Below are 23,171 nucleotides of genomic sequence, written 5' to 3'. Positions count from 1 at the left end.
GCGGCATCTAGACCACGCCCCCTGGTGACATCTAGACCAATCCCCCTGGTAGCATCTAGACCACGCCCCCCTGGCAGCATCTAGACCACGCCCCCTGGCGGCATCTAGACCACGCCCCCTAGAGGCATCTAGACCACGCCCCCAAGCTGCAAAGTCTGTAGTTTTTCCGGCACCAGGCCGGTAGATCTGTTCATGCCAAATCACGTGCCAACTGCCAGAAGAACACCATCAACTGCAACTCACGTTTTTCCACACGATATTCCTGATTCGAATAGATAAAGATGAGTTTGAAAATCGGTGAAGTGGTCCTTTATGTTACTAAACTCTAACCCACATTATCAGTCCAAAACCAAAAGAAATGTAACCTGGGCTTGATATTGACATTACAGATTGACAACATTACAGATTGTACCTTTAAGGTTTAGCACTGTGACTCGGTGGGGGCAGTGGAGAGGGGGTCTGGCTGGCTCCCTGGCTTCCTGCGTCTGACAGCGCTCGTGTTGCCGTGGTCCTCGGTCTGCGCTCGCCGGGAGCCCGTGTGCCAATCTGCTGACAGGTGATTGACAGCAGACGGGGACCCTGGTGCACCAGATGCTATCTGTGACAGCTGTTGTTTTCCCGGCTGAAGGTTGAGGGCTGGTGTGTTGGCAGGTTGTCTGTTCACATGTTCTGGATGAGGACCGAGAGGATACGGTAACGTTATGAATGATAACAGGACGGTACATCCCAATCTGCACGTGTTCCATGTATAGGGTTAGGGTCAGGGGGTGTGGTGGTTAGGGTTAGGGTTAAGGTCAGGGGGGCGTGGCCCCAGTGTGCTAGGGTTAGGGTTAAGGTTAGGGGTGTGGTAGTTAGGGTTAGGGTCAGGGTCAGGGGGCGTGGTCCCAGTGTGGTATGGGCCTGTGAAGCCTGTTGTACTTGACTTGGGTGTTTCTGCGCTTGAGCCAAGTGTGAAAGTGACAGAGTGTTACTTGACCTTTGACTTCCTTCCTTTACCAACATGGAACTGTTCTTATTTAAGTGGGGATTGTGTGTGTGTGTGTGTGTGTGTGTGTATGCATGCGCGTGCGTGTACATATTGATAACTATATGTCCAGCTCGTCTATGGCTGGGTGTGACACCTGACATTCCTCCTCATCCTCCTGTTAAAAGAAGGACACGTGTGATGTTTGAAAACAAGCTAAAAACCGTTATATTCATATTCTTTAAGATTCTTATTCTGCTGTAGAGATATCTGCTGTAGAGATACCTTCTGTAGAGATATTTGCTGTAGAGATACCTGCTGTAGTGATATCTGTCATCACTCCAACAGTTTTCTGTGGTTTCATTTGCTCTTATATTGTTTACATTAAGTTTCACTTTCATTTTGGCAGCGTTGTAAGGAATACGACCTTCTTTGATTGACAGGCCATTAGCTTGGTAGATGTACCTCCACCCTTCCTGTGTTCTAGGTCACCCCCACCCTTCTGCGTTGTTGTGCGTGTGCTGGATGCATGTGTGACACAGTTTTCCTGAGAACCTTGTTCTTCTACTGTACACTGTATTTAATTTACTAGTGTGGTCAAAGACTCTTTAACCCTTTCAGGTGTGCAGGCTTAAATAATTTATCGTAGTCGTTTATCCAGGGTAGGTTGACCGAGGGGAGGTTGATACGATGCAACATATCTGACACCATGGGATTCTGGAACACGTTCTCTCACTCTAAAACACGCTCTCTCACTCTAGAACACGCTCTCACTCTAGAACACGCTCTCTCTAGACCACACTCTCACTCTAGAACACGCTATCTCTCTCTAAAACACACTCTCACTCTAGAACACACTCGCTCTAGAACACACTCTCACTCTAGAACACACTATCTCACTCTAGAACACGCTCTCTCACTCTAGAACACGCTCTCACTCTAGAACACGCTCTCTCTAGAACACACTCTCACTCTAGAACACACTATCTCACTCTAGAACACGCTCTCTCACTCTAGAACACGCTCTCACTCTAGAACACGCTCTCTCTAGAACACACTATCTCACTCTAGAACAAGCTCTCACTCTAGAACACACTCTCACTCTAGAACAAGCTCTCACTCTAGAACACACTCTCCCTCTAGAACACTCTCTCTCTCTAGAACATGCTCTCACTCTAGAACACACTCTCTCTAGAACACTATCTCACTCTAGAACACCCTCTCTCACTCTAGAACACGCTAGCGCACTCGAACACGCTCTCTCACTCTAGAACACACTCTCTCTAGAACACTCTCTCACTCTAGAACACACTCTAACTCTAGAACATGATCTCACTCTGGAACACGCTCTCCCTCTAGAACACGATCTCACTCTAGAACACTCTCTCACTCTAGAACACACTCTCACTCTAGAACACACTCTCACTCTATTACACACTCTCACTCTAGAACACTCTCTCACTCTAGAACACTCCCTCTAGAACATGCTCTCACTCTGGAACACACTCTCCCTCTAGAACACTCTCTCACTCTAGAACACACTCACTCTAGAACAAGCTCTCACTCTAGAACATGCTCTCACTCTAGAACACGCTATCACTCTAGAACACACTCTCTCTGAACATACTCTCACTCTAGAACATGCTCTCACTATAGAACACACTCTCTCTAGAACACTCTCTCACTCTAGAACACACTCTCTCACTCTAGAACACACTCTCTTTCTAGAACACACTCTCTCTAGAACACTCTCTCACTCTAGAACACACTCTCACTCTAGAACACGCTCTCAATCTGGAACACACTCTCACTCTAGAACACACTCTCACTCTAGAACACACTCTCACTCTAGAACACACACTCACTCTATAGAACACACTCTCACTCTAGAACACGCTCTCACTCTAGAACACACTCTCACTCTGGACCACACGCTCACTCTATAGAACACACTCTCACTCTAGAACACTCTCTCACTCTAGAACACACTCTCACTCTGGACCACACGCTCACTCTATAGAACACACTCTCACTCTAGAACACTCTCTCACTCTAGAACACTCTCTCACTCTAGAACACACTCTCACTCTGGAACACGCTCACTCTATAGAACACACTCTCGCTCTAGAACACGCTATCACTCTAGAAACCGCTCTCACTATAGAACACTCTCTCTCACTCTAGAACACGCTATCACTCTAGAACACTCTCTCTAGAAGACACTCTCACTCTGGAACACGCTCTCACTCTAGAACAGTGGTCACCAACCTTTTTAAGCCCAAGATCACATTTTTTTTGGTGAAGGCAAGATCTACCTATTGAAGCGTTGAGAGAAAAAGACAGCCAAGATTGTACTTTAAACTAAATGACTTTTATTTGCCTGTATTCTAATTACATGCAATGCTTTGGTCCAACATTAAAACGTCAAAGTAGAACTATTATGTACTTTCTCAGTCAGTGCTAAGTGCAGTCATCTTATGCAGCATCACTTTTCACATCAAAACAAAAGTAGAACTGTAATGTGGACTTTCTCATATTATTAACATTGACAAACATATTTACAATTAGCATTTTATAAAGTAGAACTGTAATGTGTACTTTCTCAGTCAGTGCTAAGTGCAGCATTACTTTTCACATCAAAACAAAAGTAGAACTGTAATGTGTACTTTCTCAGTCAGTGCTAAGTGCAGTCAGAAAATGGGAGACCCTGATGTAAACAAGACGAAAGTCTTTCTCTGGTCTGCATCCCCTTAACAATTGTGTGTATTGAGCTGTACTGTATTGTACCCATTCTGCAATCTGTTAATAAAGTTTTCAATCAATCAATCAGTGCTAAGTGCAGCATCATTTTCACATCAAAACAAAGGTAGAACTGTAATGTGGACTCTCAGGGTAAGATCTAATTTTTTTTTTTTGGTGACCACTGCTCTAGAACATGCTCTCACTCTAGAACATGCTCTCACTCTAGAACACACTCTCACTCTGGAAATTTTGAGAACCGAACATTCTAACAATAACATCACAATGGCTAATAGACTAGCACTACTACCATGATAAATGTTTCCTTATACGGGTTGTTCACTATAGTTCAACCGTAAAGTGGGTTGACCTTCGACCTGCGACTCGCTGACAGCTCAACCGGTGTGTTATCAACTCTAAGAGGACCTCAGCTGCTGAACAGTATATGTTTATATCAACAACTGTTGTGACCAGGTCATTATACTGGTCATAATACACATATAGAGTGAGGATCCAGAGAGCTGCTATCTGTGTGTGCAGGTGCTAGGCAACCTGAGAATATGATTTAATTATTATTATTATTATTATTATTATTATTATTATTATTATTATTATTATTATTATTATTATTATTATTATTATTATTATTATTATTATTATTATTATTATTATTATTATTATTATTATTATTATTATTATTATTATTATTATTATTATTATTATTATTATTATTATTATTATTATTATTATTATTATTATTATTATTATTATTATTATTATTATTATTATTATTATTATTATTATTATGGGGATAGATAAGGTGTAGTCAGGGTTAGAAATTAACTTTTTTTTTCAATGGCTTTTTTTGCCCCCCTTAATTGATTTTCGGGGGCTTTTTTTTGTATTTCGGGGGCACTGAATTTTTATGATGAAAATTAACATAAGGATTATAAAACATTGTTGACACTTTTTTTTAGAGTCTTCGTCCCTATGTTTGATAATGTAATGTTAATGTCTCCATATATAGGGCTCTACGCTAACCTTTTTCCCAAGGAGCACATGTGCTCATAAATAAAATGTTAATAAATAAAATCTAAATAAAAATTTAGGAGCACACAAAGAAATTTAGGAGCACAGTGAAAATTGTTCAAGTAACAGAGTTTATTAACTATTTATCACATGCATATTATACTGTGCGTGTGCACACTATGAATTGAAAATGGGGGACCCTGATGTAAACAAGACGGAAGTCTTTCTCTGGTCTGCATCCCCTTAACAATTGTGTGTATTGAGCTGTACTGTATTGTACCCATTCTGCAATCTGTTAATAAAGTTTTCAATCAATCAAACGCAAAGGATATCGGTTGTCAAGCTGCTTTTGTATGTTGTAGTGTTGTTATGATACCAACATTTTGACTTTGATACAGATAGGAAAGGTAATGGAATATATTATTAGATGACAGAACATTGAAAATTCTTTATACAATTATTTAATTCATTATGAAATAGAAATTCCGTTTTTGGGTGGAACGTTTGTTGCAAGGAGCTAGGGAGGCGGGGACCGCTGCGTGTTACACACAACACGGATAAATGTCCAAGCGTCTAGCTGCTTCGGTGCGTCGTTAACGTTAACGTCGGAAGAAATTCCCCACTAAGCCCTAAATTCAGAGCAGAGCAGTATCCTAATGACTTTTATGCTTCAGTCGATAAGGTGTTTTGCGAATTCTGTCAACATACCGTGGGGACAGGACCCGCAAAAACACGTGCGAATATCACTTCAAAAAACCATGTCAGCCGGATTCCTCTTTCTCCTCGTCTCTCTTTTGCTCAAAATAAAAATGAATGGGCTTCATGGCTGGCTGATTTTTTTGCGTTGTCTGATTCTGAATGTATAACTTGCCTAAGCCGGTACCGTGACTTTGTTTTCGGGCGCTACTGTGATTGGACGTTTATGCGCCTTGTGTAATGTGGGACTATTAACAGCGCAGCTGTTTTGTAATCGTCACTCGTCTCGAGTAAATGATTTTTCCGGGTCGCGCACACACACATATTATTAGGGGCAAATACAAGGGAAATGCTCGCACTGTAGATCATATATATAATTATATATATAATTAGTAAACTGTCGGGGCATTTTCTGCCCCCCTTAACTGATTTTCGAGGGCATTTTGTCCATTTTCAAGGGCATTTTGCTCCGAGCCCCCGTTAATTTCGAACCCTGGGTGTAGTAATGTACATGTACTGTAGATGGTGTTTGGTTGTGTGTGTGTGTGTGTGTGTGTGTGTGTCTGTGTGTGTGTGTGTGTGTGTGTGTGTGTGTGTGTGTGTGTGTGTGTGTGTGTGTGTGTGTGTGTGTGTGTGTGTGTGTGTGTGTGTGTGTGTGCAAGTGAGTCAGAACACATTAGTCTGTTTTGCGTTTCTAGGCTGTGTGTTTGTGTGAGAGAGAGATAAGTAAGTGAGTGAGAGAGATGTTGAGAGAGAGGGAGAGAGATATTTGGAGAAATGTTGAGGGAGAGAGAGAGAGAGAGAGGGTGAGTGAGAGGGTGAGTGAGTGAGTGAGTGAGTGAGTGAGTGAGTGAGTGAGTGAGTGAGTGAGTGAGTGAGTGAGTGAGTGAGTGAGTGAGTGAGTGAGTGAGTGAGTGAGTGAGTATGAGATGTCAAGAGAGAGATATATGGAGAGTAGGTCATTTCAAAATGTATTGCTAGAGTAACACAGCTGGTAACCACCAGGAAGTGGTTTTCATCCCTATGGTTGCCATGGATACTGAACGACATACAGTAGGTGATTAAGGGGAGTGTGTGTGTGTTTGTGTGTGTGTGTAGATAATTGATAATTGTATGTGCTTATGCTCTGCAGAGCTGCAGAGACAGGCTGCCATCTTGGAAAAAGTGTAGTCTAGTGGTAGTTGTCGGGGAGGATCACTGATTAGGCCTTTAAGGGTGACCTTCCCTGCCCTGTTGATGATTCAACGGCATCTGGTCCTAAATTGAGCCACCGCCCTTGAAGATTCTCATCGCTGCTCTCCTCTTTCTTCATCAATACCAAGTGTTCCATTGTGACGCAACAATCATTGTTCCTCATTACACGGCCCGTCTCCCATAATTGGCCTAACTACCACCTCTATTGATGGGCGCGCAAGGATCATTGGTCACACCGCATTGACCAATGAGCAGTGGCAGTATTGCCGTTACAGGAATGTAGGGCGGATCAACGCCGGTTGAGGGTGATATATTGTATAATCAATACTTATGGTTCATTATTAGGAGAAAGGTTGAGAGAAAAGAGAGAAATTAAATGGAGGCATAATACATGCAATTAAATAGAGACAATGATAGAGGGAGGGGGAGATAGAAAGAGTTAGAGATAGAGTGGATAATGAAAAGAATGCAGGACTTTGGAGAAGTCTTTATTTGGCATGCAGTGACACACATGCGATTGTTGGGTCGCCGATGCGATTGAGTCTCTGCACTTGACCCATGAAGAACACCATTGTAGGGCAGGCATAGGTTATAGTGGCCTAGATCAGTGATGTGCCAGTGTTCAGGTCTGTCAGTGTTCAGGTCTGTCTAGCCCCTTTCGTGACTGCGAGTGAGCCTGGGTCTCTGCCGCAGTCACTCTCACCTAGACTGCAACCATTTTCAACTTAAGGTACCAAGCGTGATCACGGGGCTCGCGGTGGGTCAAAAATATATCATATATGAATTTCAAAGATACCCAGCGTACAATATGGGTTTAACACAGCTTTACAGTGGGGTCTGGAAGCTCGGAGTTGCTAATAAACAGTTTAAATCATTGTTACAAAACGAGTACTTACAGAGCGAGCCGTCTATTTCCGCCATTGGTGTCACCGCGCATGCCAGTGGAGGCTGCTGACATTTTTTTTTGGTGAAGCACAAATTATTATATTATATATTAAATAATATTTTTAAAACATCCCCCACTGTGTGTCAGTGGTCAGTGGACACAGATGAAAACATATTAACATTAGGTGACAGCGGACCTGACCAGATGAAAACATATTAGGTGACAGCGCACCTGACCAGATGAAATCATATTAGGTGACAGCGCACCTGACCAGATCAAAACATATTAGGTGACAGCGCACCTGATCAGATCAAAACATTTTAGGTGACAGCGCACCTGACCAGATCAAAACATATTAGGTGAAGGTGACAAGGAAGCCACAGACTCATACCCCCCTGACACTCGACTAACCGCCTCGGACAGTCCTTCATACCAGTGGCCATCAGGCTCCACAACAGTGGGCAGCGACTGCTGCCAGACATCGACCTAGAACTAATAGGAACCCAAGTAGGACAATAACACTACCTTATGCATACTGCACCTTATGTGGATACTGTGATACTGTGAATAATGAATAATGTATATTTCAGTTAGTTAGATAGTAAATTATATTGACCTATTTGTTTACACTGCTTGTGTTGTTTTCACTACCTGTACCCCCCCCGCCCCCCTTTCCCCATGCTGCTATGATGCCTGAATTTCCCCAAGGGGATCAATAAAGGAATATCTTATCTTATCTTAAAAGGAAAGATGAAATTACCTACCTGGGTTCCATCCTATAGAGGCAAATCTTTCCTGTGACAAAATGGGATCCAATGTAATAAAACTAAGTCAACCAACGAACTAGATTCCTGTACCGGATCTCCTCTCTGGTAAACAAGAATACCTTGAAGACTCTAACAGGAGCACTCATTCAAGGGTACTACGACTATGCTTGCACCTCATGGTACCAAAGCACATCAAAGGCACTAAAAACAAGATTACAAACATCACAAAACAAACTGGTCAGACTAATGCTTGACCTTACTCCTAAAACCCACCTCACCCCTGTCCACTTTGACAACCTAGGATGGCTTAGAGTAGACGACAGAGTACAGCAACTTGCAATGGGCCTGGTCTACAAGATACACTACACCACTAAGATACCCATGTGCATGTCGAAATACTTCCCAAAGGTCAGTGAATACCACGACCACAACACCAGAGGGAGTTCCACAAATCATGTTCAACCCAGATAAAATAATTTAAAAGGTTAAAAAAAGAAAAAAAAAAAATATATTTTTTTGAATAAAAGAAAAATAGTCATAACTTAGAAATGAGATTGCATAGGTCTATGAATCGATATCGCGATTCTGTTTCGATTAATTGCCCAGCCCTACAGTGTGTACAGTAAGTTAGCTTGCTGATTATCATTGTGATGTAGGCTAAGCTGGCTAGCTACTGTTAGCATACAAGCTTTACAAACATTGTAGCCTACTTACTTTTTCATCCACAACGTTTTTTCTGATACAGATGCATAAGTCCACTTCTTCATGTTGCTCAGTTGCTGGTTTATACTTCGGTCCTAATGTTGGCGCAAAGTTTAATTTAGCCTGACTTGACTTGTTATAGCTGTACAGCTTACTAACTACTAAACAACAACTAAACTAGCTAGCTTTCACATAGTCAAAACGGGGCCAGCTGCATGTCCGGAGGATAGGTTTAGCTCGGGCCAATCTCAAGTTTCTCAAGTTTCTTTATTAGTTGTCATACAGAAGTACAGAATACTTTTATACAAAATGCTTCTTTATGTTACATTTTGTATAAAAGTATGACAACTAATAAAGAAACTTGAGAAACTTGAGATTGGCCCAAGCTAAACCTATCCTCCGGACATGCAGCTGGACCCGTTTTGACTTTGCAATGCAGCAATCTCTGATTGGATTTGCAAGGCTGCCAATCATATTCAACCTCCGTGTATTGGATGTCAAGGGCTGTCAATCATTCAACCCTCCATTCAATGGCAAGAGTTTAACTGCACAGACCGTGCTTAGATGAAGTTAATAGCCTATTTTGATTCGCTGTTATTTATTATTTATTTAACAATGGGTCACACCTGTGAAGTTTTCTTCACAAATAATTACTGCAGGCAATACTGCAGTGCAGGCCTGCTCAGAGCTGTCAATTTTGGCCATTTTTGAAGAAAAAAAAATTCACTGGCATTTCTTTTACAGAGGAAAACATTTATAATAAAAAAATAATAATAATAATAATTAAAAAAAAAATATATATATATAGTTTTTTTTTATATATATATATATATATATATATATATATATATATATATATATATATATATATATATATATATATAGGTATATGTAAATTAATAATAATTATGAATTAAGAGTGAATTTGTGTTTCACGTGTTGTCATAGAGAAACCTCCACTGGCGCATGCGCACCAGGCATTTGGCTGCCTAGTGCGCATGCGCGGTGACACCAGTGGCGGAAATGCACGGCTCGCTCTGTAAGTACCACTCGTTTTGTAACAATGTTTTAAACTGTTTATTAGCAACTCTGAGCTTCCAGACCCCACTGTAAAGCTGTGTTAAACCCATATTGTACGCTGGGTATCTTTGAAATTCATATATGATATATTCTTGACCCACCGCGAGCCCCGTGATCACGCTTGGTACCTTAAGTTGAAAATGGTTGCAGTCTAGGTGAGAGTGACTGCGGTAGAGACCCAGGCTCGCTCGCAGTCACGAAAGGGGCTAAGGTCTGTCAGTGTTCAGGTGTAACAGTGTTCAGGTGTAACAGTGTTCAGGTGTAACAGTGTTCAGGTGTAACAGTGTAACAGTGTTCAGGTGTTCAGGTGTTCAGGTGTAACAGTGTTCAGGTGTAACAGTGTAACAGTGTTCAGGTGTAACAGTGTTCAGGTGTAACAGTGTTCAGGTGTAACAGTGTTCAGGTGTTCAGGTGTAACAGTGTTCAGGTGTTCAGGTGTAACAGTGTTCAGGTCTGTCAGTGTTCAGGTGTAACAGTGTTCAGGTGTAACAGTGTTCAGGTGTTCAGGTGTAACAGTGTTCAGGTCTGTCAGTGTTCAGGTGTAACAGTGTTCAGGTGTAACAGTGTTCAGGTGTAACAGTGTTCAGGTGTAACAGTGTTCAGGTGTAACAGTGTAACAGTGTTCAGGTGTAACAGTGTTCAGGTGTTCAGGTGTAACAGTGTTCAGGTGTTCAGGTGTTCAGGTGTAACAGTGTTCAGGTCTGTCAGTGTTCAGGTGTAACAGTGTTCAGGTGTAACAGTGTTCAGGTGTTCAGGTGTAACAGTGTTCAGGTCTGTCAGTGTTCAGGTGTAACAGTGTTCAGGTGTAACAGTGTTCAGGTGTAACAGTGTTCAGGTCTGTCAGTGTTCAGGTGTAACAGTGTTCAGGTGTAACAGTGTAACAGTGTTCAGGTGTAACAGTGTTCAGGTGTAACAGTGTTCAGGTGTAACAGTGTAACAGTGTTCAGGTGTAACAGTGTTCAGGTGTAACAGTGTAACAGTGTTCAGGTGTAACAGTGTAACCGTGTTCAGGTGTAACAGTGTTCAGGTGTAACAGTATTCAGGTGTAACAGTGTAACAGTGTTCAGGTGTAACAGTGTAACCGTGTTCAGGTGTAACAGTGTTCAGGTGTTCAGGTGTAACAGTGTTCAGGTGTAACAGTGTTCAGGTGTAACAGTGTTCAGGTGTTCAGGTGTAACAGTGTTCAGGTGTAACAGTGTTCAGGTGTAACATTGTTCAGGTGTAACAGTGTTCAGGTGTAACAGTGTTCAGGTGTTCAGGTGTAACAGTGTTCAGGTGTTCAGGTGTAACAGTGTTCAGGTGTAACATTGTTCAGGTGTTCAGGTGTAACAGTGTTCAGGTGTTCAGGTGTAACAGTGTTCAGGTGTTCAGGTGTAACAGTGTTCAGGTGTAACAGTGTTCAGGTGTAACAGTGTTCAGGTGTAACAGTGTTCAGGTGTAACAGTGTTCAGGTGTTCAGGTGTAACAGTGTTCAGGTGTAACAGTGTTCAGGTGTAACAGTGTTCAGGTGTAACAGTGTTCAGGTGTAACAGTGTTCAGGTGTTCAGGTGTAACAGTGTGCAGGTGTAACAGTGTTCAGGTGTAACAGTGTGCAGGTGTAACAGTGTGCAGGTGTTCAGGTGTAACAGTGTTCAGGTGTAACAGTGTTCAGGTGTTCAGGTGTAACAGTGTTCAGGTGTAACAGTGTTCAGGTGTTCAGGTGTAACAGTGTTCAGGTGTAACAGTGTTCAGGTGTAACAGTGTTCAGGTGTTCAGGTGTAACAGTGTTCAGGTGTAACAGTGTTCAGGTGTAACATTGTTCAGGTGTAACAGTGTTCAGGTGTAACAGTGTTCATAACAGTGTTCAGGTGTAACAGTGTTCAGGTGTAACAGTGTTCAGGTGTAACAGTGTTCAGGTGTTCAGGTGTAACAGTGTTCATTGAGGTTTTGCTCAAATGTAATGCATACTTTTACTTAAGTACTTTCAACATGAGCCCTCTCCTCTACTCCCTCTTCACCCATGACTGCACTCCTGTACATGGCTCCAATACCATTATCAAGTTTGCAGACTTCAGAAAGACCAAAGCAGTGTCTCCAGCTTCGAATTCCTGGGTGTCCACATCTCCGAGGACCTCTCTTGGACCCGCAACACTTCACCCCTGGTCAAGAAGGCTCACCAGCGCCCCTTCTTCCTTCCTGTCTCCACAGATTCTGGTGAACTACTACCATTGTGCCATGGAAAGCATCCTCACCAACTGCATCACAGTCTGATATGGCAACTACAGATCCAGCACTGAGAAATCAAACGTCTACTGCTCCTCTACCACTGCTCCACCACTCCACTCCTGCTGTGATTTTGTGACTCCTATTGTTCTGGACCGGGCCAGATTTCACACCTCCACTGCCTCCCACAGGCTGGGGAGATTTTCATCTTAAATTTGTATTCCCCAGCTCCATCCGATTCCTTAGCTTTTTTTCACTGTTTACTTATCATGCATTGCAACACTAATATATGGGCAGTACCCCAAGTCAGACTGCCCCGAACCCACTTATTAAAAATGATCTTGGTGGTCTGAGGGCAGTAGCCCCGACCCCCACTCTAGGAGAGCACTTGAGTCAAGTACCCTCCCTTTGTTCTCTTGGGCTCAGTCACCCCCGAAATATAACACCTGAGCGTTAGTTCCAAAGTGGTAGAGGGGTGGTACAGGAGCAGTAGAAGAGAACTTAATCCGGAGTGCTGCATCTGTACTTTGCCTCAGACTGTAAAAGCACAGCAGAGGGTGGTGAAAACCGCCCAGCGCATCACCGGTACATCACTCCCTGCAATTCAGGCTGTCCAGCACAAACAGTATCATCAAGGACACCTCTCCTCCCAACCACAGACTGTTTGCCCGGCTCCTCCCCTCTGGGAGGCGCTACAGGAATCTCAGTTCCAGGACCAGCAGGCTCAAGAACAGCTTCTTCCCCTCAGCTGTCATCTTGCTAAACACTGCACCATGGTGGTTTAACTAATAAGAGCAGGTATGAATACTGTAAGTAACCGTGAAGGCTGTTACCTCTGGGCACTTTATACTCAACGAGGTGGAGATCGTTTAGTTTCTCAAATGAGCACACTTTTAATATATAACACACACACACATGACAATGCTCTCTCTGCTTGACACTGATAAATACACTATGGGACTCTTTACCTATCTAGTTCAAACCAGTTTCCTCTGATGCAGCCTCTCCCAGATTCTTGTCAGGCTTGTGTGTCAAAAAGGGGCTGTTCTCCAGGTCCAGCATGCTACTATAAAGAGAGAGCACAATTAGTCAACAGGTAACACCTGCTACTATAAAGAGAGCACAATTAGTCAACAGGTAACACCTGCTACTATAAAGACAGCACAATTAGTCAACAGGTAACACCTGCTACTTACTATGAAGAGAGCACAATTAGTCAACAGGTAACACCTGCTACTATAAAGAGAGCACAATTAGTCAACAGGTAACACCTGCTACTTACTATAAAGAGAGCACAATTAGTCAACAGGTAACACTTGCTACTATAAAGAGAGCACAATTAGTCAACAGGTAACACCTGCTACTTACTATAAAGAGAGCACAATTAGTCAACAGGTAACACCTGCTACTTACTATAAAGAGATCACAATTAGTCAACAGGTAACACCTGCTACTTACTATAAAGAGAGCACAATTAGTCAACATGTAACACTTGCTACTATAAAGAGAGCACAATTAGTCAACAGGAAACACCTGCTACTATAAAGAGAGCACAATTAGTCAACAGGTAACACCTGCTACTTACTATAAAGAGAGCACATTTAGTCAACAGGTAACACCTGCTACTATAAAGAGAGCACAATTAGTCAACAAGTAACACCTGCTACTTACTATAAAGAGAGCACAATTAGTCAACAGGTAACACCTGCTACTTACTATAAAGAGAGCACAATTAGTCAACAGGTAACACTTGCTACTATAAAGAGAGCACAATTAGTCAACAGGTAACACCTGCTACTATAAAGAGAGCACAATTAGTCAACAGGTAACACTTGCTACTATAAAGAGAGAGCACAATTAGTCAACAGGTAACACCTGCTATTATAAAGAGAGCACAATTAGTCAACAGGTAACACTTGCTACTATAAAGAGAGAGCACAATTAGTCAACAGGTAACACCTGTGCCAATTATTTAACCCTGGCATCTCTCCCCTACAGCAGAGCCCAAAGCACACCCCACTACCACAGGATATATATATAAAGATAAAGATGTACAATGTGTACAGTGTGCATATAGCAGCAGCATCAACACAAAGTAGCATACAAAGAAGCAATACAAACAGCATAGGAGTATTAGTGTGCCGTGCCATCAAGTGAGTTTAGACCCGCTGGCCCAAAAGCGTGGATCTTGAAATTCTCCGAGCTCAGGCTTACACTGCAGATACGCCGAACACACGGCACACGTAGTTCTATTCAAAAGAACCACGTTAGAATCTCAAGGCACACTTGAGGTAACTCTGAGGTACACCTGTTGAAAAACCATAGACCTTGAGAGAGAGAGGGAGAGAGAGAGTGATAGAGAGAGAGAGAGATAAAGAGGTGGACTGGAGATAATGTTGAGAGAGAAGGAGAGAGAGGGGGATGAAATGGAGAAAGAGAGAGAGGGAGAGAGAGAGAGATAAAGAGGTGGAGTGGAGAGAATGTTGAGAGAGAAGGAGAGAGAGGGGGATGAAATGGAGAAAGAGAGAGAGAGCGAGAGAGATGGACAAATTGGAGGATGGATTGAGGGAGGAGAAGTGAAAAGTAGGCTTTGGGGGAGGTCAAAACTGTATTACAATCACATGTGTCTTAGGCAATGTTGTCAGCAGAGCCACAGAGAGCCACAGATGAGTACAGTAGCTTGGTCTGTAATAATATCTACACTGCCTCTGTCTCTGTATACATTTGCTGTGTACTGCATGATCTCTCACGACATTGCTCTGTTCACAAACACTGCCTCCAAAGTCATGGTGTCCCTACTCTCAGAAAATACATTTGGTATGCCTTCCCATTTAATCCAATCAGGGATCCGCCCCTTCCTGACAAAAGAAGCCACCCAACTCCTCGTCCAATCAAGAGTCATCTCCCGCCTCGACTACTGCAACGCACTGCTCGCTAGCCTCCCGGCCACTGCCACAATGCCTCTTCAGCTCATTCAGAACACAGCGGCCTGCCTGATCTCAAACCTTCCGAAGTCAGCCCATGTCACCCCACTTCTTAGGGACCTGCACTGGCTCCCCATTGCTGCACGAATCCGCTTCAAGGCCCTCGACCTAGCATACCGTGCGGCAAAGGGAACCGCTCCCACCTACCTCCGGTCAATGGTTTCTAACTACACACCTTCAAGACCCCTACGCTCTGCATCTTCTGGCCGCCTCAGACCTACTCCTATCCGAGCTCCGGGAGGGTCATCAAAGAGAAGTCGCCTATTCTCAGTCCTTGCCCCACAATGGTGGAATGAACTACCCACCCCAGTTAGGACAGCCGAATCCCGTCCAATCTTTCGCCGTCGACTAAAGACACACTTCTTCAACCATTATCTGAAATAAAAAAAAGAAACAATAAAAGAATATATATATATATATATATATATATATATATATATATATATATATATATATATATATATATATATATATATATATATATATATATATATCTAACCCTAACTACTGTCATGCACTTGTCCTAATAAACTAACCTACACTGTAGCACTCAACACTTTGATGAACATTGTTACTCAGCTGATAAGAGTTGTGCCCTTCCTGATGACTTCTCATACAGAACTTGTAAGTCGCTTTGGATAAAAGCGTCAGCTAAATGACTAAATGTAAATGTAAATGTAACTCCACACTGCAATGGTCTGACAAAAATAATACATAATTTTAAGTACTATGTGTATACCAGTGCAGTAAGCACATTTGGAAAGATTTCTTGAAATTAGTAAAAATATCTAGACTTCTCTCTCATGATTAGATAAAGTGGGAATGGGATATCAGGGATGTATTTAGTGTGTTTACTGCAGAGTGGAGGGACTGGGAGACCCATGTTACTGACCAGACTGTGAGGTTTGGTTCGTTCCCCGCCACACGCTCTCCTGAGGTACGGTGCTGATTGGTGCATTCCCCGCCACACGCTTTTTGAGCGATTGCCACTTTCATCACGCAGCTGTCATAGTTTGTGATTAGCGCCCCAGAGGGCTTTATATACCTGGACCTTCCTTCTATCGTTGTCGGGTCGTTCTGGAATACAACTGCATTTGCCTGCTTTTTCCCCGTTGCTGTTCCTGGTCTACTTTCTCTCCAGGACCTCTCTTCTGTGGAGAACCGCTGTTGAGAACCTTGTTCCCCATTGGAGCTGCGCCTCGTTTTACCCGCTTTACGCGTTGCGCTTGGGTGAGTGGAACCAAACCCCTCTGGATTATTCTGATTGTGTGTTTTAGAAGAGACACTGAAGATTTGGTTTTGTTTGCACAGACCAACCCCTCTGGATTATTCTGATTGTGTGTTTTAGAAGAGACACTGAAGATTTCGTTTTGTTTGCACTGACTCAGCTAAGTTGTGTGTTGTGGGGAACACTGAAGACTGTCACTGTCAATTGGTTCTGGACACAGCTAAGGGAGGAGGGAACCACACTGTCTCTGTGTTTCGTTGGACTGTTTCTGATACCTCTCTCTCTCTCCGTTTTCCACCTTGAGTTAAAGCTGGAAGTATCTGCAGAGCCGCTACAACGTCACATGCCAATTCCCCACCGCTATCACCAGGAGGATTCTGCAGAGCCGCAGATGACTCTGCCGAAGGCAGTCTCCCTGTTTGTTTGATAATAGTACTTTACCCTTTTTTTGACTCTGTAAATAAATACGCCCTAGTATTTGGCTAACTCTGAACTACCTGTCTGTGCCGTTGCGTTTGAGGTCGGTTACAAACCATAACATTACGACCCGACCATGACGACCTCAGCCGACACAGACAGGGTCAGAACAGCGTTGGCGGTCCAGATTGAATTAACCAACGACCACAGCCTACAGCTAGGTGCGGCTGCGGCTGCTGTACAGGAGCTCCGAGACCAGGTCCAGCCTATTCAGGAGTCCCTTGGCTCTCTGGCTAGCCTGCAGACAGCCCAGGGTAATCAGCAGACTAATATTCTCCACCAATTACAAGCGCTGAGTGAAGCCGTTAACACCTTGCTTGTAACCCCAGCCTCGGCCGGAGCATCACCCGCAGCCGTGGCAGGCCCCGCGCCTCCCGATCCCGCACCTCGGGAGCCCCGTCTCTCCGAACCACGGTTGTTCAATGGTAACTTCGAGGATTGTGCCACATTCATCATGCAATGTGAGTTGGTTTTTCGTCATCAACCCAGCCGATTCACTTCAAGGGGAGCCCGAGTGGCTTACATGACTAACCTGCTCTCAGGCCGGGCAGCACAGTGGGTTACTGCCTCCTGGGCAATGGGGGCTGATTTCTGTTTTTCCTACCCAGACTTCGTGGCTGAGCTCCGCAGGGTTTTCCACCACCCAGCCCGTGGCCAGGACCCTGGAGCTCGGTTGGGCACCTTCCGGCAGGGCAGTGGCGGGCTCACGTGCTGGAGTTCAGACTGGCGGCAACGGAGAGCGGTTGGAACGATCAAGCGCTTCGTCTCACCTTCATGAGGGGGCTCAACGACGCTGTCAGGGACCAGCTCGCGACCCGTGAGGAACCTGAGTCCCTCGAGGACCTATTCAGCCTCGCCATTCGCATCGACGGACGCCTCCAGGAGAGAAGACGTGAGAGAACCCGACCGGGACCTCCAGAGGTTCCCCAGACCCCCCGTACTCGTGACGGTACTGCGGTCCGCCCTGCTCCCAACACAACTGGTGGTTCCTTCCCCTCCCGTTCGGTGCCCGGGGAGGAACCCATGCAGCTGGGACGTTCACATCTTAGCCAAGCTGAACGGGAGGCAAGGTTCAGGTCCGGCCTTTGCCTCTACTGCGGTCGGGAGGGACACCGTATCTCCAACTGCCCCACCTGGTAACCACGTTGAGAGACTCCAGTTTTTTATCACCAGATCCCCTCTTGTCCCAGTAGTCCTGGGCCGGCCCTGGCTCGCGCTGCACGAGCCCCGCATCGCCTGGTCCTCCGGTACCATCAGGGGGTGGAGCTCCTCCTGTCATGCCCAGTGTCTTCAGGCGGCGTCCTGTCCCTCGCCCCGGAGATCCGTTTGTGAGCCGCCTCCGGACCTCTCGACCATACCCCCCGAGTACCACGACCTCGAGGAGGTTTTCAGTAAGTCCAGGGCTCAGGCCCTTCCGCCTCACCGGCCTTACGACTGTGCCATCGACCTCCGCTCAGGGGCTCCCCTTCCCGGCAGCCGCCTCTACAGTCTGACCGTCCCTGAGAAGGCAGCGATGGATCAATATATCTCTGAGTCCTTGGAAGCAGGACTCATTCGGCCTTCCTCCTCCCCTGTGGCGGCCGGTTTCTTCTTTGTTGGGAAGAAGGACGGAGACCTTCGACCCTGCATCGACTATCGCCAGCTCAACGAGATCACCATTAAGAACAAGTACCCTCTTCCTCTCATGAACTCCACCTTCGAGCCTCTCACCCAGGCTACCGTCTTTACCAAGCTGGACCTCCGGAGTGCCTACCATCTGGTCCGTATCCGAGAGGGCGATGAGTGGAAGACCGCCTTCAAGACTCCCAGGGGCCACTACGAGTACCTGGTAATGCCGTTCGGCCTCACCAACGCTCCGGTGGTATTCGAGGCGCTCATGAACGACGTCCTTCGTGACATGCTGGAGGAGTTTGTGGTAGTATACCTAGACGACATCCTCATTTTCTCCAAGACCCTCGAGGAACACATCCAGCATGTCCGCCGTGTGCTGGAGCGCCTCCTCCACAATCGGCTCTTCGTCAAGGCAGAGAAGTGCCGATTCCACTCCGACTCCGTCGATTACCTGGGCTTCATCGTGGAGAGAGGCTTGACCCGAGCTGACCCTCGCAAGATCCGGGCCGTGGAGGAGTGGCCGGAACCCACCTCTCGGAAGGAGTTACAGAGCTTCCTCAGGTTCGCCAACTTCTACCGAAGGTTCATCCAGAACTACAGTCAGGTGGCGGAACCACTTACCAGGCTGACCTCTCCCGCCCTGCCGTTCGACTGGTCCTCAGAGGCGTGTGCTGCGTTCCGCTCCCTCAAGAAGAGGTTCACTTCCGCCCCGGTCTTGCTCCATCCAGACCCCAAGAGACAGTTCATCGTAGAGGTGGACGCCTCGGATACTGGACTAGGAGCTATCTTATCCCAGCGGTCGGCAACGGACCAGAAGGTACATCCGTGCGCCTTCTACTCGCGTCGTTTCCTCCCTGCCGAGAAGAACTACGACATCGGCAATCGGGAGCTGCTGGCGGTTGTGGATGCCTTGGAGGAGTGGCGTCATTGGCTAGAGGGGGCCGAGGAGCCATTTACCATTTGGACGGACCACAAGAACCTGACGTACATCCGTGCTTCCATGCGCCTCAATGGCCGGCAGGCAAGATGGGCCAGCTTCCTCAGTCGGTTCGACTTCTCGCTGACGTTTCGCCCTGGTTCCCGCAACACGAAGGCCGACTCCCTGTCCCGGTTACACTCGAAGGGGGCTCCAACCACTGAGGACCCGACTCCCATCCTCCCAGAGGCCAGGGTGGTAGGAGTAGTCACCTTGGGCATCGAGGGGGTGGTAAGGCGTGCCCTACGCTTCCATCGCGCTCCAGGCAATGTACCGGTTCATCGTCTCTTCGTCCCCGACTCAGTCCGGTCCCGGGTCCTCCAGTGGGGCCATACCAGCCGGTTCGCCTGCCACCCAGGCGTTCATCGCACGTTCTCCTTCCTCGCTCGTCGATTCTGGTGGCCCACCATGAGGAACGACGTCAAGGAGTTCGTACTGGCCTGCGCAGTCTGCGCCCGCAGCAAGGCCTCCCACCAGGCACCCTCCGGGCTATTGCAGCCGCTTCCCATTCCGAGCCGCCCTTGGTCCCATGTGGCGTTGGACTTCGTCACGGGTCTTCCTTCTTCCCAGGGGAACACGTGCCTACTGACCGCGGTGGATCGGTTCAGCAAGGGGGTTCACCTCGTGGCCCTTCCCAAACTTCCCTCGGCGGCCGAGACGGCGGACCTCCTGACACGCCACGTGTTTCGCCTCCATGGGTTTCCCCAGGACGTCGTCTCGGACCGGGGGCCCCAGTTCACTTCCCAGGTATGGCGGGCTTTTTGCAAGGGATTGGGGGCAACGGTCAGTCTTTCCTCTGGTTATCATCCCCAGACTAACGGACAAACGGAGAAGATGAACCAGAGTGTGGAGTCTGCTCTTCGGTGTGTGGCTGCCGAGAAACCCGCTTCTTGGAGCCGTTTCCTTCCCTGGGTCGAGTACTCCATCAACTCCATGGTCAGTTCCGCCACCGGCCTCTCACCTTTTGAGGTGTCCCTGGACTACCAACCCCCTCTTTTCCCTGCACAGGAGTCGGAGGTGGCAGTTCCCTCCGTACAGGACAACCTCGACCGGTGCCGTCGGGTCTGGGAGATCACCAGGACTGCGCTGCTCCGGTCGTCGGAGCGCGCCAGTCGTGGGGCTGACCGGCGCCGGGTCCCTGCGCCGACGTACCGCCCTGGGCGAAGGGTGTGGCTTTCCGCAAAAGACCTTCCGCTTCGGTCCTCGGCCAAGAAGCTTAACCCCCGGTTCGTCGGTCCTTTTGAGGTTCTGAAGGTACTCAGTCCGGCGGCGGTAAGTCTTAAGCTTCCTGCATCCATGCACATTCACCCCGTTTTCCATGTGTCCCGGGTTAAGCCTGTCTCTCTCAGTCCCCTGATGCCTCCTGCTCCGGAACCACCTCCTCCCGTGATGGTGGACGGTCACCCCCAGTGGCAGGTCCGCCGGTTGATGGGCGTTCGACGGCGGGGTCGGGGGTTCCAGTACCTGGTGGACTGGGAGGGGTACGGCCCGGAGGAACGGAGCTGGGTCTCCCGCCAGCTCATCGTGGATCCCGGCCTAATCACCGACTTCCATTGTGCCCATCCGGGCGAGCCGGGTCGGGCTGGTCGCCGGGTGGCTCCCGTGGAGGGGGGGGGGGGTACTGTGAGGTTTGGTTCGTTCCCCGCCACACTCTCTCCTGAGGTACGGTGCTGATTGGTGCATTCCCCGCCACACGCTTTTTGAGCGATTGCCACTTTCATCACGCAGCTGTCATAGTTTGTGATTAGCGCCCCAGAGGGCTTTATATACCTGGACCTTCCTTCTATCGTTGTCGGGTCGTTTGGGAATACAACTGCATTTGCCTGCTTTTTCCCCGTTGCTGTTCCTGGTCTACTTTCTCTCCAGGACCTTTCTGTGGAGAACCTTGTTCCCCATTTGGAGCTGCGCCTCGTTTTACCCGCTTTACGCGTTGCGCTTGGGTGAGTGGAACCAAACCCCTCTGGATTATTCTGATTGTGTGTTTTAGAAGAGACACTGAAGATTTGGTTTTGTTTGCACTGACCAACCCCTCTGGATTATTCTGATTGTGTGTTTTAGAAGAGACACTGAAGATTTCGTTTTGTTTGCACTGACTCAGCTAAGTTGTGTGTTGTGGGGAACACTGAAGACTGTCACTGTCAATTGGTTCTGGACACAGCTAAGGGAGGAGGGAACCACACTGTCTCTGTGTTTCGTTGGACTGTTTCTGATACCTCTCTCTCTCTCCGTTTTCCACCTTGAGTTAAAGCTGGGAGTATCTGCAGAGCCGCTACAACGTCACATGCCAATTCCCCACCGCTATCACCAGGAGGATTCTGCAGAGCCGCAGATGACTCTGCCGAAGGCAGTCTCCCTGTTTGTTTGATAATAGTACTTTACCCTTTTTTTGACTCTGTAAATAAATACGCCCTAGTATTTGGCTAACTCTGAACTACCTGTCTGTGCCGTTGCGTTTGAGGTCGGTTACAAACCATAACACAGACACTCTATATCAGTGATGGCTGTTTACTGCAGAGTGGATGGACTGGGAGACCCATGTTACTGACCAGACACTCTATATCAGTGATGGCTGTTTACTGCAGAGTGGAGGGACTGGGAGACCCATGTTACTGACCAGACACTCTGTATCAGTGATGGCTGTTTACTGCAGAGTGGAGGGACTGGGAGACCCATGTTACTGACCAGACACTCTGTATCAGTGATGGCTGTTTACTGCAGAGTGGAGAGACTGGGAGACCCATGTTACTGACCAGACACTCTATATCAGTGATGGCTGTTTACTGCAGAGTGGAGGGACTGGGAGACCCATGTTACTGACCAGACACTCTGTATCAGTGATGGCTGTTTACTGCAGAGTGGAGAGACTGGGAGACCCATGTTACTGACCAGACACTCTATATCAGTGATGGCTGTTTACTGCAGAGTGGAGGGACTGGGAGACCCATGTTACTGACCAGACACTCTGTATCAGTGATGGCTGTTTACTGCAGAGTGGAGGGACTGGGAGACCCATGTTACTGACCAGACACTCTATATCAGTGATGGCTGTTTACTGCAGAGTGGAGGGACTGGGAGACCCATGTTACTGACCAGACACTCGATATCAGTGATGACTGTTGGGATGTCTCACTTCTCACTTATGATTGAGTCAGGTCATCATGAGCTTGTAATTCAGATAGTGTTTTCTGCCTGTTTTATTATTGAGTCAGGTCATCATGAGCTTGAAATTCAGATAGTGTTTTCTATATCAGTGATGGCTGTTTACTGCAGAGTGGAGGGACTGGGAGACCCATGTTACTGACCAGACACTCTGTATCAGTGATGGCTGTTTACTGCAGAGTGGAGGGACTGGGAGACCCATGTTACTGACCAGACACTCTGTATCAGTGATGGCTGTTTACTGCAGAGTGGAGAGACTGGGAGACCCATGTTACTGACCAGACACTCTATATCAATGATGGCTGTTTACTGCAGAGTGGAGGGACTGGGAGACCCATGTTACTGACCAGACACTCTGTATTAGTGATGGCTGTTTACTGCAGAGTGGAGGGACTGGGAGACCCATGTTACTGACCAGACACTCTATATCAGTGATGGCTGTTTACTGCAGAGTGGAGGGACTGGGAGACCCATGTT

The sequence above is a fragment of the Notolepis coatsorum genome, assembly GCF_963971535.1.
Source record: "Notolepis coatsorum genome assembly, chromosome: 1".
Taxonomy (NCBI): Eukaryota; Metazoa; Chordata; class Actinopteri; order Aulopiformes; family Paralepididae; genus Notolepis; species Notolepis coatsorum.
Note: the sequence above shows the minus strand (reverse complement) of the source record.